The sequence below is a fragment of the Lactuca virosa genome, chromosome 6 (genome assembly GCF_052849685.1).
Source record: "Lactuca virosa cultivar CGN04683 chromosome 6, Lactuca_virosa_CGN04683_v6, whole genome shotgun sequence".
Lineage (NCBI taxonomy): Eukaryota > Viridiplantae > Streptophyta > Magnoliopsida > Asterales > Asteraceae > Lactuca > Lactuca virosa.
This window is the reverse complement of record NC_136431.1, coordinates 264,585,877-264,600,813: the sequence shown is the minus strand read 5'-3', so window position 1 is coordinate 264,600,813 and position 14,937 is coordinate 264,585,877.

Genomic DNA, 14,937 nt, shown 5'->3' with positions numbered 1-14,937 from the left:
CGGCTTCAATCCACTTTGAGACATAATCGACAGCCACCAAAATATAAATATTGCCGAAAGAAGTTGGAAAAGGACCCATAAAGTCAATTCCCCACACATCAAATATTTCAACAACCAAGATGGGGTTTAATGGCATTTGGTCTCTTTTTGAGATCCCCCCAACTTGTTGGCATTTCAAACAGGATTTAACAAACACATGCGCATCACGAAAAATTGTTGGCCAGAAGAAACCCGTGTCTAGAACTCTGTGACCCGTCTTTTGAGCACTGAAATGTCCTCCACATGCGTATGAGTGACAATGAGCCAATAAATCTTGAATTTCATGGTCAGGGACACATCTCCGAATTATTTGATCTGGTCCAATCTTGAATAAGTCTGGATTGTCCCAAATAAACCGTTTTGCTTGTGCCATGAAATGTTTCATCTTTTGCTTTGTCCAATACTCTGGTATTTTTCCTGTAGCCAAATAATTCACAATATTAGCAAACCAAGGTAATCCATTGATGTTCAATAATTGTTCATCGGGAAAGGTATCCCGAATTTCATCCTTGAAAGTGCTTGATACATCAATGGGGAGTCTGGACAAGTGATCAGCTACTACATTATCACTTCCTTTCTTATCCTGAATTTCTAAGTCAAATTCTTGTAGTAGCAATATCCATCTAATAAGCCTCGGTTTTGCATCTTTCTTTTGCATGAGATGACGCAAAGCACTATGGTCCGTAAAAACAACAACTTTTGACCCCCAAACATATGAGCGAAATTTGTCTAAAGCAAAGACAACTGCTAACAACTCTTTTTCCGTTGTTGTGTAATTCAATTGTATATCGGAAAAAGTTTTGCTAGCATAAGAGATTACAACGGGCTTTTTATTCACCCGTTGCCCCAATACAGCACCAACCGCATAATCACTTGCGTCACACATGATTTCAAAAGGTTGTGACCAATCAGGTGATCGCAATATTGGTGCTTGGGAAAGTTGTCCCTTTAGATTTTGAAAGGATTTCATACACGATTCATCAAAAGAAAATGGTGCGTCTTTAGAGAGCAAATTACATAAAGGTTTTGAAATCGCACTAAAATTTTTGATGAATCGTCTATAAAAACCTGCATGTCCAAGAAAAGATCTCACGCCTTTGACATTTGTGGGAGGTGGTAGTAAGGAAATGAGTTGTACTTTGGCATGGTCAACTTCAAATCCTCTTTCAGAAACAACATGCCCAAGTACAACTCCTTCTTTAACCATGAAATGACTTTTCTCCCAACTTAAAACCAAGTTTGTCTCCGTGCAACGTTTCAAAACTTTTACCAATTGTTGGAGACATGTGTCAAATGTTGATCCAAAAATAGAGAAATCATCCATAAAAATTTCCAAGGACTCCCCGACCATGTCTGAAAAAATACTAGTCATTAATCTTTGAAAAGTGGCAGGGGCATTACATAATCCGAATGGCATTCGTCGGAATGCGAAAGTACCATAGCGACATGTAAAAGTAGTCTTGGCTTGGTCTTCAGGATGTATAGGTATTTGATTGTATCCAGAATACCCATCCAGAAAACAATAAAACTTTTGACCTGATAATTTCTCTATTATTTGGTCAATGAAAGGTAAAGGAAAATGGTCTTTTAAAGTGGCAGTATTTAATTTGCGATAATCAATACAAACCCGCCACCCGGTTACCGGCCGAGTGGTTATCTTTTCACCACTTGAAGTTTCTACGATCGTGACGCCAACTTTCTTTGGAACGGTTTGCGTTGGGCTAACCCATACACTGTCAGAGATTGGGTAGATGATTCCGGCATCTAACCACTTTAACACTTCTTTCTTCACGACTTCCCTCATATTAGGGTTCGATCTTCTTTGCGTCTCTCTTGATGGTTTTGTCGACGGTTCGGTAATGATTCTATGCATGCAAACTGCTGGGCTTATTCCCTTAAGATCGGCAATTGTCCATCCAACTGCGGCTTTGTATGTGTTAAGCACCTTCAGTAATGCTTGTTCTTGTTCCTCTATCAAATCTGATGCAATGATCACCGGAAGCGTTTGATTTTCTCCCAAAAAGGCATATTTCAAATGCTTCGGTAACAACTTCAATTCCAATGCTGGTGGTTCTTCCAATGATGGCTTTATCTTTAAATCAATTGAATCTGGGAGATCATCAAAATTATTTGACCAAGTTGACGTGCGACCATGGATAGCATTCAGAAACTCTTTTTGATCTTCAATTGATTGAGATCTGTCACTGTCACAAAAAACATCCTCCAAATCATTGGTTATGTCCAGGAGCATATTTGCGGTATGCTCGTGAACACAATCCCCGATGGTGTCTATCATAAAGCAATCATTATGATCTGGAGAGTTAGCGTTCGGTCCAAAGGCTTGTAGTCTCAACTTGCGGTTGCCAAAAGTCACGTCAATTGCACCATCTCGACAACTAATTTGAGCATTTATAGTTGCTAAAAAGGGACGACCGAGAATGACATTTTGTTGTTTGTCCTTGAAGTGTTTTTCAGAGTCCATAACTATGAAGTCAACTGGGTAATAAAAATCTTCCACCTTGACTATGACATCAGGCAACATCCCCCGTGGTAATTTAAGTGACAAATCGGCCATGGACACAGTAATGTTAGTTGGTTGCAATGGGCCAAGGTCATATTTATCATATAAACTACCAGGAAGGACATTGATACTTGCTCCAAGATCAAGAAGTGCCTTTTTGATTTTTATGTTTCCAATTTCAATTGTAATTAAAGGTGCTCCAGGATCTTTTAATTTGGGTGGAAGTATTCCTGTCAAAGCGGCACTAACATGTGCTGTACCGTTTGATTTTGTTGGAATTCGGTGACGTCTCTTTTGAGTACATAAATCTTTGAGGAATTTAGCATAAGCCGGAATTTGCTTAATGGCATCGATAAGTGGGATGTTAATTTTGACTTGTCGAAAAGTTTCCCAAATATCATCATTTTTTTTAAAAACTTGTTTTTCTGGGTTTTTCAAAGCTGTTGGGTAAGGGGTGGTATTTGTCTCCACATGTCCTTCCCCAACTTTAGACAGTTCCGACTCATGCAATTTTCCTTTCAATTTATGTTCTGGTTCAATTGGTGTTTTAAGAGTCTTTTCACTTTCATTATCAGAAGATACATAATCCTCCACTAAAACCTCATCAGGATTTTTTAACGAGTTTGGTGTAGGCTTATGCACTTGATTATCATATGATTTACCACTACGTAGAATAGTTACCTCATTTAGATGTGCGTTGTTGTTGGTGTTGGTGGTGGTGGTGTTGCTAGTTGAAGCTCTTGAGTGTTGAGGATTTACTTGCGTGGTGCCCGGAAGGTTGCCAGGTGGTCGCCGATTTATTTGCTCTGCTATTTGTCCCAATTGCTTCTCAAGTATTGAAATTGATTTGGAGTTAATTTCATTTTGCTTGAGACTTTCCTTCATCATGTTCATCAATTGTTCCATTTGCTTATCATGGTATGGTTCACTTGTCTTTCCATGATTTGCTTGAGAAGAAACTGGCCCATGATGTTGATTTTGACTGGATTGGCCCGAATTGTTGTTGCTGACCTTGTTGCCTTGCCAGGGGTTGAAGTTGTTGTTGTTGTTCCGCCAATTTGAACTTGAATTGTTGTTGTTCCTCCATCGGTCATTGTTGCTTTGGTTGTTGAATTGATTGTGTTGTTGTTGTGGTCTATAGAAATTTCGCCTTTCTTCATTCAAGTCAGCCTGATCACCGGAAGAATAAAAGACTTCTTCAACTTTATCATTGTTTTGAGCGAACATGTTCCCTTTTCTGCAGTCTTTAGTCTTGTGTGGTCCTTCACATAAACTGCAAACAGTTTGAACATTAGATTGAGGGTTTTGTTTAAGTTGACTGATTTCAGTTGTCAGTTTCCGCATTTGGGAAAGGACTTCAGTCAGCACTTCATCGGTTTGATGTACACTCTCAAATTTAAGTTGTTTGTTTTTGTTGCCACGATATTGGACCGAATGAGCGGGACTGCCATTCATTGCCATTTCATCTATGAGTTCATAAGTTTCTTCTGGTGTTTTGTTCCTTATGGAACCTCCGGCAGCTGCATGGAGTGATTGTTGTGTATGAATGTCCAAACTATTGAAGAATGTTTGGACCTGCCTCCACATAGGTAGCTCATGATGTGGGCATCTTTGGAGTAGCTCTCGGTATCTTTCCCATGCTTCGTATAGCGATTCGCCATCTTCAGCTTGAAATGAAAGGATTTCATTGATCATCATGTTTGTCTTTGATGGTGGAAAGTACTTGGTTAGGAATTTGTCAGCCAAGTCTTCCCAAGTGGTGATGGATTCAGCGGGTAATGTTGAGAACCACCTCTTGGCACGGCCTCGTAGAGAGAAAGGAAAGAGGCGTAGTCGGATTGCATCTTCAGTTACTCCATCCATCTTGAACATGTCACAAATGTCCAAGAAACTAGTGATGTGTGTATTGGGGTCACTATCGGGTGAGCCATCGAATTGCGCACTATTTTGCACCATTTGGATCACATGCATCTTGATCTCAAAAGTTGTAGCTCCTACTTCAGGTCGTTTAATGCATGATTTGGTCCCGTCAAGTGAGGGTTGTGCAAAATCTCCCATGGTTTTTCGGTCTGTCATCTTGTCGTCGGTTTTGTTGGCTTCTTCAAAAATTAAGGCGCGGTGAGTAACATGATTTCTTCTTGCCGCTCTTTCGATTTCTGAGTTAAAAAGCAATGGAGAGGATCGTCTCGAATAACGAGTATGCATGCACAACAAAAAAAAATACAAACGCATAAAAGGAATTTAACAATTATAAATAAAGACTATAAGAATCAAATAAATTTTTTTTATATGTATTTTTTATATTTTTTTTATATATTTTCGAAGTTATAAAAAAAATCAAATAAACAAAAAAGAAAAAAAAATTATATTTTTTTTTATATATTTTTTCGAAATTATACTTAAAAAAAAATTGTGATTTTTTTTTTATTTTATATATATATTAGAAAATTATACTAAAATATATATATATATATATATATATATATATATATATATATATATATATATATATATATATATATATATATATATCAAATAAACAACTAGAAAGAAAATGTGAAATTTTTTTTATCAAAAATTTTGTTTTTAATTTTTTAAAATTTTTTTTTTAAATTTAAAATAAAAATCAAAATAAATAACTAAATAGTAAGCGCAATAGCTCCCCGGCAACGGCGCCAAAATTTGACGAGCGGTCGTTGTCGCGTCAAAAATAAACCTTATTTCCACTAATCTAGCGAGTGGTAAGGAGGAGCTTATGGTTAATAGTTTAGTTACTATTTTGATTTAACGATAAAGAAATAATGATTAATTTGAGATTTATAAATATGATGACAAACAAAAAATATATGATTTTAATTCAATTAAAAAAGATGATCGCTTCCGGTTTCAGAATTAATAATTATATGAATTAGAAATGAGTGTTATTAATTTTTCATAGTCGATTCAATTAAAGTCTAAGTCCAAAATAGAAAGTAAGTGTAACCGCACCCTCCGTCCTACACACCGCTATTGGATGATTTGGCACGGTGGGGAGATCACTTAAAATTATTTTAAACTTGGAATAATTAATTGATAAATGAATAAAATAAGTGTAACGATTTTATAATGTTAAAAACATAAACAAAATCCACAAATAATATTCAACAAATTCAAATGTTCACACCCAAAAATAATACAATAAGTAAGAATTAAAACCTACTCCCGGTTGCGATCACGAGAGGATTTAGCCGCACATTGTAGACTTATACAAACTCATATTTGTATTCTTGAATTCTTGATGTCTTGATTTTGAATCTTGAAAAGTCTTGAATCTTTGATGGCTTGAATTCTTTGGAAAAAGAAAAGAATTTGGAAGACTAAAATTCTTCCAAAAAAATATAGAAATTTCCTAAAGAAAGTGGTGGTATGACAATAGGTTGGTATAAGAGGTATATGAAGTATGTAAGAGTGTATGAGTGTGTAAGAATGTAAGAGGTGTGTTGAAATGGTGATTTTGAGGTGGTATTTATAGTGAATTTTTGGAAAATTAAATACCAAAAAGAATGAAATAAAGCTAGGAATATTAAGCTTTTAGATTGGATCTAAGATCCAATCTAAATCTCATGAAAAAGAATTCAAAAGAATTAAAAAGATGGAATTATTTGGTTTTGTTGGGAAGAATTTGGGTTTAAAATAGGAAAAGTGGTGAAAAAGTGGTTAAAATTGGTTGGAAAGTGTTTAAAAGATAGGAAAACCCGTAGGTTCAGCACATGGCACAAGTACTTGGAGCTGGCATCAAAACGGCGTCGTTTAGGGCCATTTTTCGCGGGTCCAGATCGGGTCCGAGTTGGGTCGAGACGCGGATCTTCTGTGAGTAGAAACGGGGCGGCAACGGGGCGGGTCGGATCCGGATCAAATCGGATATGGATCGGACGACGTCATCGATGACGTCACGTGCGGATTAAAAGCGCGGATCCAACCCGGGTCGGAGCCGGGTTTCACTGTGAGTGCATCTGGATTGCGGGGCGGTCTCCGGATCGGGCTCGGATCTTCGGATCTGGGTCGCGAGCTTTTGGGCTTCTGGGTTTGGGCTCCGGGTTTGGGCTCATTCCGAATTTTTCCTTTTATATATATATATATATATATATATATATATATATATATATATATATATATATATATATATATATATATATATTTGTGAATTAAATTAAATTAAATTAATTTAATTAATATAAATTTTTTTTTAGAAATTAAATAATTAATTCCCAATAATCTATTTTAATTAAACCTCATTAATTAATTTAAATTCTTTTTATTTTTATTTAAAAAAAACATGATTTTTATATATTATTTTTATTTTGATTTTATTAAAAATACATTTAATTAAATTAAATTATTTAGAAAATAATAAAATTATTATTTCCTAAATAAATCATTTTAATTAAATTATAATTATTTTAAAAATACAATTTTTCATTTTTTTTATTTTGTTTTCTCGTCTTTCCAAACCCGAACATCTTCAATTCTTTTGTTTTCAATCTTGATTTCTCTTCGTGTAATTCATTGAACTTCTTTTTGCATCTTTTTGTACCATTTTCATCATATTTACCACCTACAAACATAATTCAAATACATGTCAAAGTAGCACCATTCTTAGATAAAATCGGTTATTTTACATAAATTATAGTATATTAAGCGTGATGTAAAATATACCGATCAGGCAACTGCAATGTTCGAAAACCTAACACAAAACGGGCTTTTAACCGCTGGACAGTTGGTTTAACTGATGAATATCCACCAACAGTCAAACCTAACACAAAACAATCATTTTAACCATTGGATATAACACTGACCAGCACGTGTTCTGACGCAAGTTTGTTGCGATTCATGGTTGCAAAAACAAGTTCGTTGCGATTGTTCCAATGAGTCGATGTGATGCGATCCTATATGGATCATACCGATGTGAACCATCAATGATCGTTCTGATGTGAAATGAACAGTACCATCCAACTCAATGTTAAAGTTCCAAAATGTTGTGTTACAACTAGTTGCGATTGATCACAATTGAATAGTGTGACATCCCCAAATTTCCAGGCCAGAAAAGACCGATTTAGTTTATGCTTTTAAAATAAAATCAGAGTAATCCTTTTTAAAAGATGTTGCGGAATTTGTCCCCAAAACAAAACATGATAGAAATTTATCAAAACATTTCTTAAAGAAATATATATTTTCATTATATATCAAAACCTCGGGATGTCATGTTCCGATACAGACCAAAAGCATAAACAATATATTATAAGCCTTACAACAGTTATTTACAACTACTTGCCTATAATCCAAAAATCTCTCATCATCATCCAACTATGCTCTGGGTCCACTACCTATAATATATAAAAAGCTGAGTGGGTCAGGCTTGGGAGCCTGGTGAGCATATAGGGTTTTCAACCCTCAAATAATTAATAAATTTATGAAATTCATCAACCAAAGATAAATTTATTAATTTCATCAACCAACAATAACCCTGATTACCCATTCTCGTTATCCTCACTTTACGTCCTTAAACACCTATCATAAGGGACATAGTCTAACGATTTTCATCGGGGTGACAACACTGCTTTAGGGATTCCTCAGCAATTTATGTCAAATAAGGCAACCATGAGGGGGATGGAGTACACCAATGAACATATAGTTCACCAACACCTACAGGTTGCGAACCTGCTAGCGTTCCACTGGACTGTCTAGAAAGGTCCGTGGTCGTCATCTATACTTCGCTAGATGACTACAACAACAACAATAACAACTACAACATCGAGGCCTCTCATCTTTTTAACACACATCAACTATTTCATCTACCCATGTTTTACCCAAAATATTTGTAGATAAAAATACATATACAATTTAAAACTTGTATAAAACATTTATTCAACACCTATCTCAAATAAACAAACAATATAATTACACATAGCACGTATTTTATAGAAAATACTTCATATCTATGTGTAAGATGAAAGTGACTACACACTCACTTGTTAAGACGATGATTGGACAGTACTTCGGCTCTAAAAATAATATTCTTTGATGAAATCGGGATGTTTTCTCGAAAACCGGGCTTCACGTGGGCAGAGTTTCGGCTCGAAAACTCTTTTTCTTGGGATCTTCGGGGCTCTGGAACTTGCTTCGGGTGCTAGGATGATACACTCGGCTTCGGGGGTATTTCTTGCAATTTAGGAGAGAGTATAAGGGTGAGAGATGTAAAGAAAGTAAACAAAAATCGGGCAGCCTTGAGTTCTATTTATAGTGGTCCGAAGCTGCTGACTACGCTGAGTGTAAGTCCTCGGTACGCTGGGCGTACTGCGAGACAGTCCACTACGCGGGGCGTACCCCTCGTACGCGGGGCGTATGGGTGGATCATCTCGGACGCATCGGAGCTACATTCACGTGTCGAACATGCAATGGAGTAGGCCATGTGGCCCAACTCAGACCTTGAACACGAGTACGTTGGGCGTACTTCCTTACGCTGGGCGTACTCCGAATTTCCAAACTTCTAAAATTCGTAACTTTCGCATACGAACTCCGTTTTTGACGTTCTTTATATCCACGCATATGTGAGACTATGCTCTACAACTTTCATTTAGACTCCGTCGGCTAATTTTGGTGAGACTATGCTCTACAACTTTCATTTAGACTCCGTCGGCTAATTTTGACTTTATTTTTAAAGTTATATTTTTAACAGGCCGGGACATGAAATGTCCGCTAAAAATTCATAACTTCTTCATCCGACGTCCGTTTTCGTCTGTCTTTTTACCGTTGCAGTAATATCGATGAGATATTCGATTCTTGTTTAGATTGTTTCGGCTAAAAATCACTCGATCTAAATTTCGAGTTTTGGGCTGCATACTCCTAAGTCGAAACTTAGAAAAATCATAACTTCCTCATGCGAAGTCAGATTTGGGCGTTCTTTTTATGCACGCTCTCGGTTTAGCGAACTCTACAACTTTCGTTTAGATCACTAAGGCTAAAAATCGTTCTATCGTAAATTCACTATTTACGTCACGCGATGTCGTACCGGTTCTGTCGCGAAACTTCGACAGGTCATAACTTCTTTGTTATAACTCGGATTTCGACATTCTTTATATATCCGGAATCCTTGTCACGACCACTACAACTTCCTTCATAGATATTGGGTTTATCTAATATTTTATTTTAATGCTTATTTTTATCTTTAATTTATCAAATCATAACAATTAAGCATAAAACACATAATACTCAAATAATACATTTTTATTATTTCAAAACGGGTTACAAAGGTTAACCTAGACTATTACATCATCATTAATGCATAGCCTAGAAACACGGGTGTTACAAATAGTAACATACTATCGTTGTGAAAGTGCATTCGCATCCAGTATTCCGAAATCTCATTCACATCTGATCACATTCACATCTCATTTGATCTGATCACATTCACATCACTTCAAATTACGAACTCAGTATTGGTCCGAGACCAACTTCATTCCAAAATGTAACATTCGAGTTTTGGTATGTTTCCTTCTTAGCCCTTAATCCATTATTTTTACATTTTGGTCCTTGGCTAGTATGCGGGGCGTACTCTATGAGTACGCTTAGCGTACTAGCTCTTTGCTGGTCACGGGCTTCACCCACGTACGTTGGGCGTACGTGGGAGTACGTTGGGTGTATGCATGGTATGTGGTATTTTTGGGAACTCACTAAGCTTTGTGCTTACGGTTTTCAGTTTATGTTTTCAGGTACTTATGGTTCGAAGGGGAAGAGCTCGGGGTGATTGCAGTGCACACACCACCTCATTCTGTATTTTATGTTACTCTGATGTTTTGTGACGTTGTTGATACACTTGTTCCACCATGATTTTTATGATGATGTTTTGGAAAATAGTTTTATTAATTTAAAAACGAAAACCTTTAGTCTTAATTTTTGGGACGTTTCAAGTTGGTATCAGAGCCTTAGTTTGAGGGATTCGGACATACTCTCGGGTGTGTCTGAACTCAAACTGAGTGTTTGGTAGAATTTTGCAAAAAGAAATGTTTTATAAAAAAGGTTTCTAATTAAAGGAAAAGGGTGTGTTGCATGCAATCGACTGAGCTCAAGTAAGTTTTCCCAAAATACCCATACATGTTTTATGATATGCCTTGATTTATGAATCTGTGAATCACATGCTAGTTAAGGCTAAGGATCTGCTCAGGATTTGCATGATAGAATTCTAGAGGAGATGTCTTTATATGCCTACTGTATGAGCTTGTATACGTGCATGCTAATACTGATAAGTTGGTGATAGGATGGCTTGATTAGGTTATGCTTGATTCCGATTACTCAATGCTCGAATGCTGCTTACTTTGTGCTTTTTAGGAGTTCTCATTAACTTCAGCTAACTAGTAAGCGAATATGCTAAGTTACATATTACGGAAACTAAATAGTTTTAGAAGGTTAGGTTTAACTCTATTTCGCAGCTCTTGTTTGAGTCCAACCGTTGTAGCGTGAGACCTATCATTTGAAGGATTATCTGGTGTCAGTGGTATGTAACTATATTCGTGAGCTAGTTAAATGGTGCTACTAGGAATTCCTTCTGCAGCTGATGGCGGAGAGTAGTGTCGTGATTGCCCTAGGAAAACCTAGGAAGAGATTTAGTGCTGGGAGCTTTATTTTGTGGAGGATTGTATGTGTGGATAAGGAGTGACTTGGGGCCTTGGGGGATTCAAAGCGATCCTTGAGGAAAATACGGATAGATGTGGAAGGTAGTATGGGCCCGTACTACTGGAAGCAGAGGATCCGTACTCGAGTCAAGGAGAACTACGATGAAACTAGAGGAAATTTGTAGAGTATGGTGACTCTTCGAGGTAGACTAGTTGGTGGTTCTGGTGCAGGTGAGGGTTCAGGCTCGGGTTCTGGAGCTGGACAGTTGGATGATCAGACGCGGGAGTTCATTTCTTCTGAGATTACCCACAGCATACTTGAGCAGACTCTTGTGATCTTCGGTACGATCAAGGAGGGCATCATGGAGGTGTTGGAGGAGCGCTTGGGCTCTTTCCATTCTGAGATGGTGGATTTGATTGGGGCATGCTTGTTGACTTTCAGGGAGTTTCGGGTATGTGGGGATCCAGAGTACTTCGAGACTGGTCGGAGGAGGTTAGGCGCTCCTTTGGTGATGAGGCGGTGGATTCGATGACATGGGATGATTTTGTGACTAGATTTAGAGCTGAGTGTGCACCAGTGATTTAGGTGCAGCAGTTGGCGAGGGAGTTCTAGGACCTTCGCCAGACTACTGAGACGGTGGCTGAGATCACCGCGATGTTCTGTGAGAGGGAACTATTGGTTCCGCAGTATGTGGAGGATGAGGTGATGAAGAAGGCAAGATACCATGAGATGTTGCGGAGTGATATCCGACAGTTTGTGAGCCGATCTAGTTGTAAGGCACTATAGGATATGATTGCGAGAGCCAGAGAGAGGGAGATTGATCTTCAGATGGAGAGGAAGAGGAAGTCGAATCAGGCTTAGGTTTTAGGGGAATCGAGCAAGAGGCCCAAGGTATTTGATTCGAGATTGAGAGGCCAGCAGGGTCGAAGCTGTTGTGGCAAGTGTGGCAAGATGCACGATGGGGCATGCATGGTGGGTGGTTCTGGCTGCTTCAAGTGTGGCCAGACGGGTCATATTATCATGGATTGTACTGCCACTACCACCACCACCACCACCTAATATCTTATCTGATTTGCTTCAATTAGAATCAGAAGGGACACAAGAAGGCCCATTGTCCGACTTTGGCAATAGCGGGACCAGTGGTAGCACCCGCTACAGCGACATTAAGGATCACTGATGGGCGCCAGGGCAAGGAGGATGCACCTGTGGTGAAGAGCATGGGCTTTTCAGCTAACAATCAAGTTGGCTCGTGCAGCACCTGATGTGGTGACAAGTATGTATCTTATTCTCATCTCTTTATTTATGTTGTATTGCCTTCTTATACTTGTGTGTTTTATTTTAGGATCGTTCCTCGTGAACGATATCTCTGCATTGATATTGTTTTATTCGGGGGTACCCAATCTTTTGTCTCGCTTGTGCTTAGCAAGAGGTTTGTTGGAGATTTGGGGGAGATGGATTGTAATTTAGACATTGAGATTGCAGATGATCGATATGTCAGGGTATTGAGGGTTCATCGGGGTTGTGTTCTTTAGATGTTCAACCAACAGTATTCGATTGATTTGGTTCCCATTCCTTTTCACGGGAACAAGGTTATCGTAGGGATGGACTGGTTTAGCCCCAATAGGGCGGTGATCGATTGTGAGCCGCATTTAGTGCGTATTCAGACCCCATGTGGAGGAGATATGGTGGTTCAGGGAGAGAGAGATATTAGCGTGGGCCAATTCTATGTTCAGCGGCTAGGGCCAACAGTTATCTTCATCATGATTGTTTTGGATTTGTCGCCTATGTTATGGATACCCGGGATAAGGGTAAGGCGACCGTGGATTATGTGCCGATTGTACGGGAGTACCCAAATGTATTTCTAGAGGATTACCCTAGAGTGCCTCCGGAGAGGTAGGTGGAGTTTAGGATTGACCTAGTTCCTGGTGCGGCTCCGATAGCTAAGGCACTGTATCGGTTAACTCCTTCATAGATGTAGGAGATGTCTACACAGCTGCAGGAGCTGTTAGACAAGGGGTTCATTCGACCGAGCAGTTCGCCATGGGGAGCACCGATCCTGTTTGTGAATAAGAATGATGGGGCTCATCGAATGTGTATTGATTAGCGGGAGTTGAATAAGCTTACTGTGAAGAACCGTTATCCACTCCTAAGGATTGATGATTTGTTTGACCAGCTTCAGGGTGCATCTTGGTTTTCCAAGATTGATCTGCGTTCGGGTTACCATCAGATGAGGGTCAGAGAGGAGGATGTGTAGAAGACGACCTTCCGGACTCGTTATGGTCATTATGAGTTTGTGGTGATGCCCTTCAGGGTCATCAATGCTCCTGCCTCATTCATGGACCTCATGAACCGCGTATGCAGGCCGATGCTGGATCGGTCTATGATTGTATTCATGGATGATATCCTGGTCTACTCCAAGACCCATGAGCTGCATGAGGAGCACTTGAGGGAGGTTTTAGAGACTTTGAAGAGGGAGAGAATTTATGCAAAGTTCTACAAGTGTGAGTTCTGGATGCGCAAGGTGCAGTTTCTTGGGCACCTTGTCAACCAAGACGATATTCTTCTCGATCCGGCCAAGGTCGAGGTCGTGATGAGATGGGAGGTTCTGAGGTCTCCGTCTGAGATTTGTTGTTTCCTTGGTTTAGCAAGTTATTAATAGAGATTCATTCAGTATTTCTCCAAGATAGCGGTTCCTCTGACTAGATTGACGAATAAGACCGTCACTTTTCGCTGGGGGCCTGAGCCGCATGCAACTTTTGAGACCCTGAGGTAGAGATTGTGTGAGGCGCCGATTTTGACCATGTCGGAGGGTGTTGAGGACTTCGTGGTTTATTGTGATGCTTCGATCATGGGTTTGGGTGCAGTTCTGACGCAGAGGGGTCACGTGATCGCTTACGCTTCAAGGCAGCTGAAGCCTCATGATGCGAATTATTCGACACATGATTTAGAGTTGGGGGTTGTGGTTTTCGCCCTCAAGGTTTGGCGACATTACCTCTATGGGGTCCAATATACTATTTACACTGATCATAAGAGCCTGAGGTATCTGATGGATCATCTGAATCTAAACATGAGGCAACGCCGTTGGTTGGATGTGGTGAAGGATTACGATTGTGAGATCCTTTACCATCCAGGGAATGCCAATGTGGTGTTCGATGCTCTTAGCCGCAATATGGTCGAGAGGCACAGGTTGAGGCTATGAAGGAAGAGTACCAAAAGAGTGATCGCATAGTGGGTCAGGTGGCTTCCTTTGATTATGATAGTCGAGGGTTATTGACTCTTCATCGAAGAGTATGGGTTCCGTATTGGGGTGGTGTGTGTCAGGTTCTGATGGAGGAGGCGCACAAATAGAGGTTATCCATTCATCGCGAGGCGATAAAGATGTATAAAGAGCTTCGTCATGATTATTGGTGGCCCTATATGAAGCGGGATGTAGCTTGGTACATGGAGAGGTTCTTGACTTGCAGGAAAGTCAAGGCCGAGCATCATGGACCTCACGGTAAGACGCATCCGTTGGATATTCCTGTTTGGAAATGGGAGGAGATTACCATGGATTTTATTACGAAGTTGCCTCGGACTGCGTGTGGAGTGGATTCGATTTGGGTCATCATGGATCGATTGACCAAGAGTGCACATTTTATCCCGATTCAGGAGAGTATCTCTGTGAAGAAGTTGGCTGAGGTATACATCAGGGAGGTCGTAGCACAGTACGGGGTGCCGGTTTTGGTGGT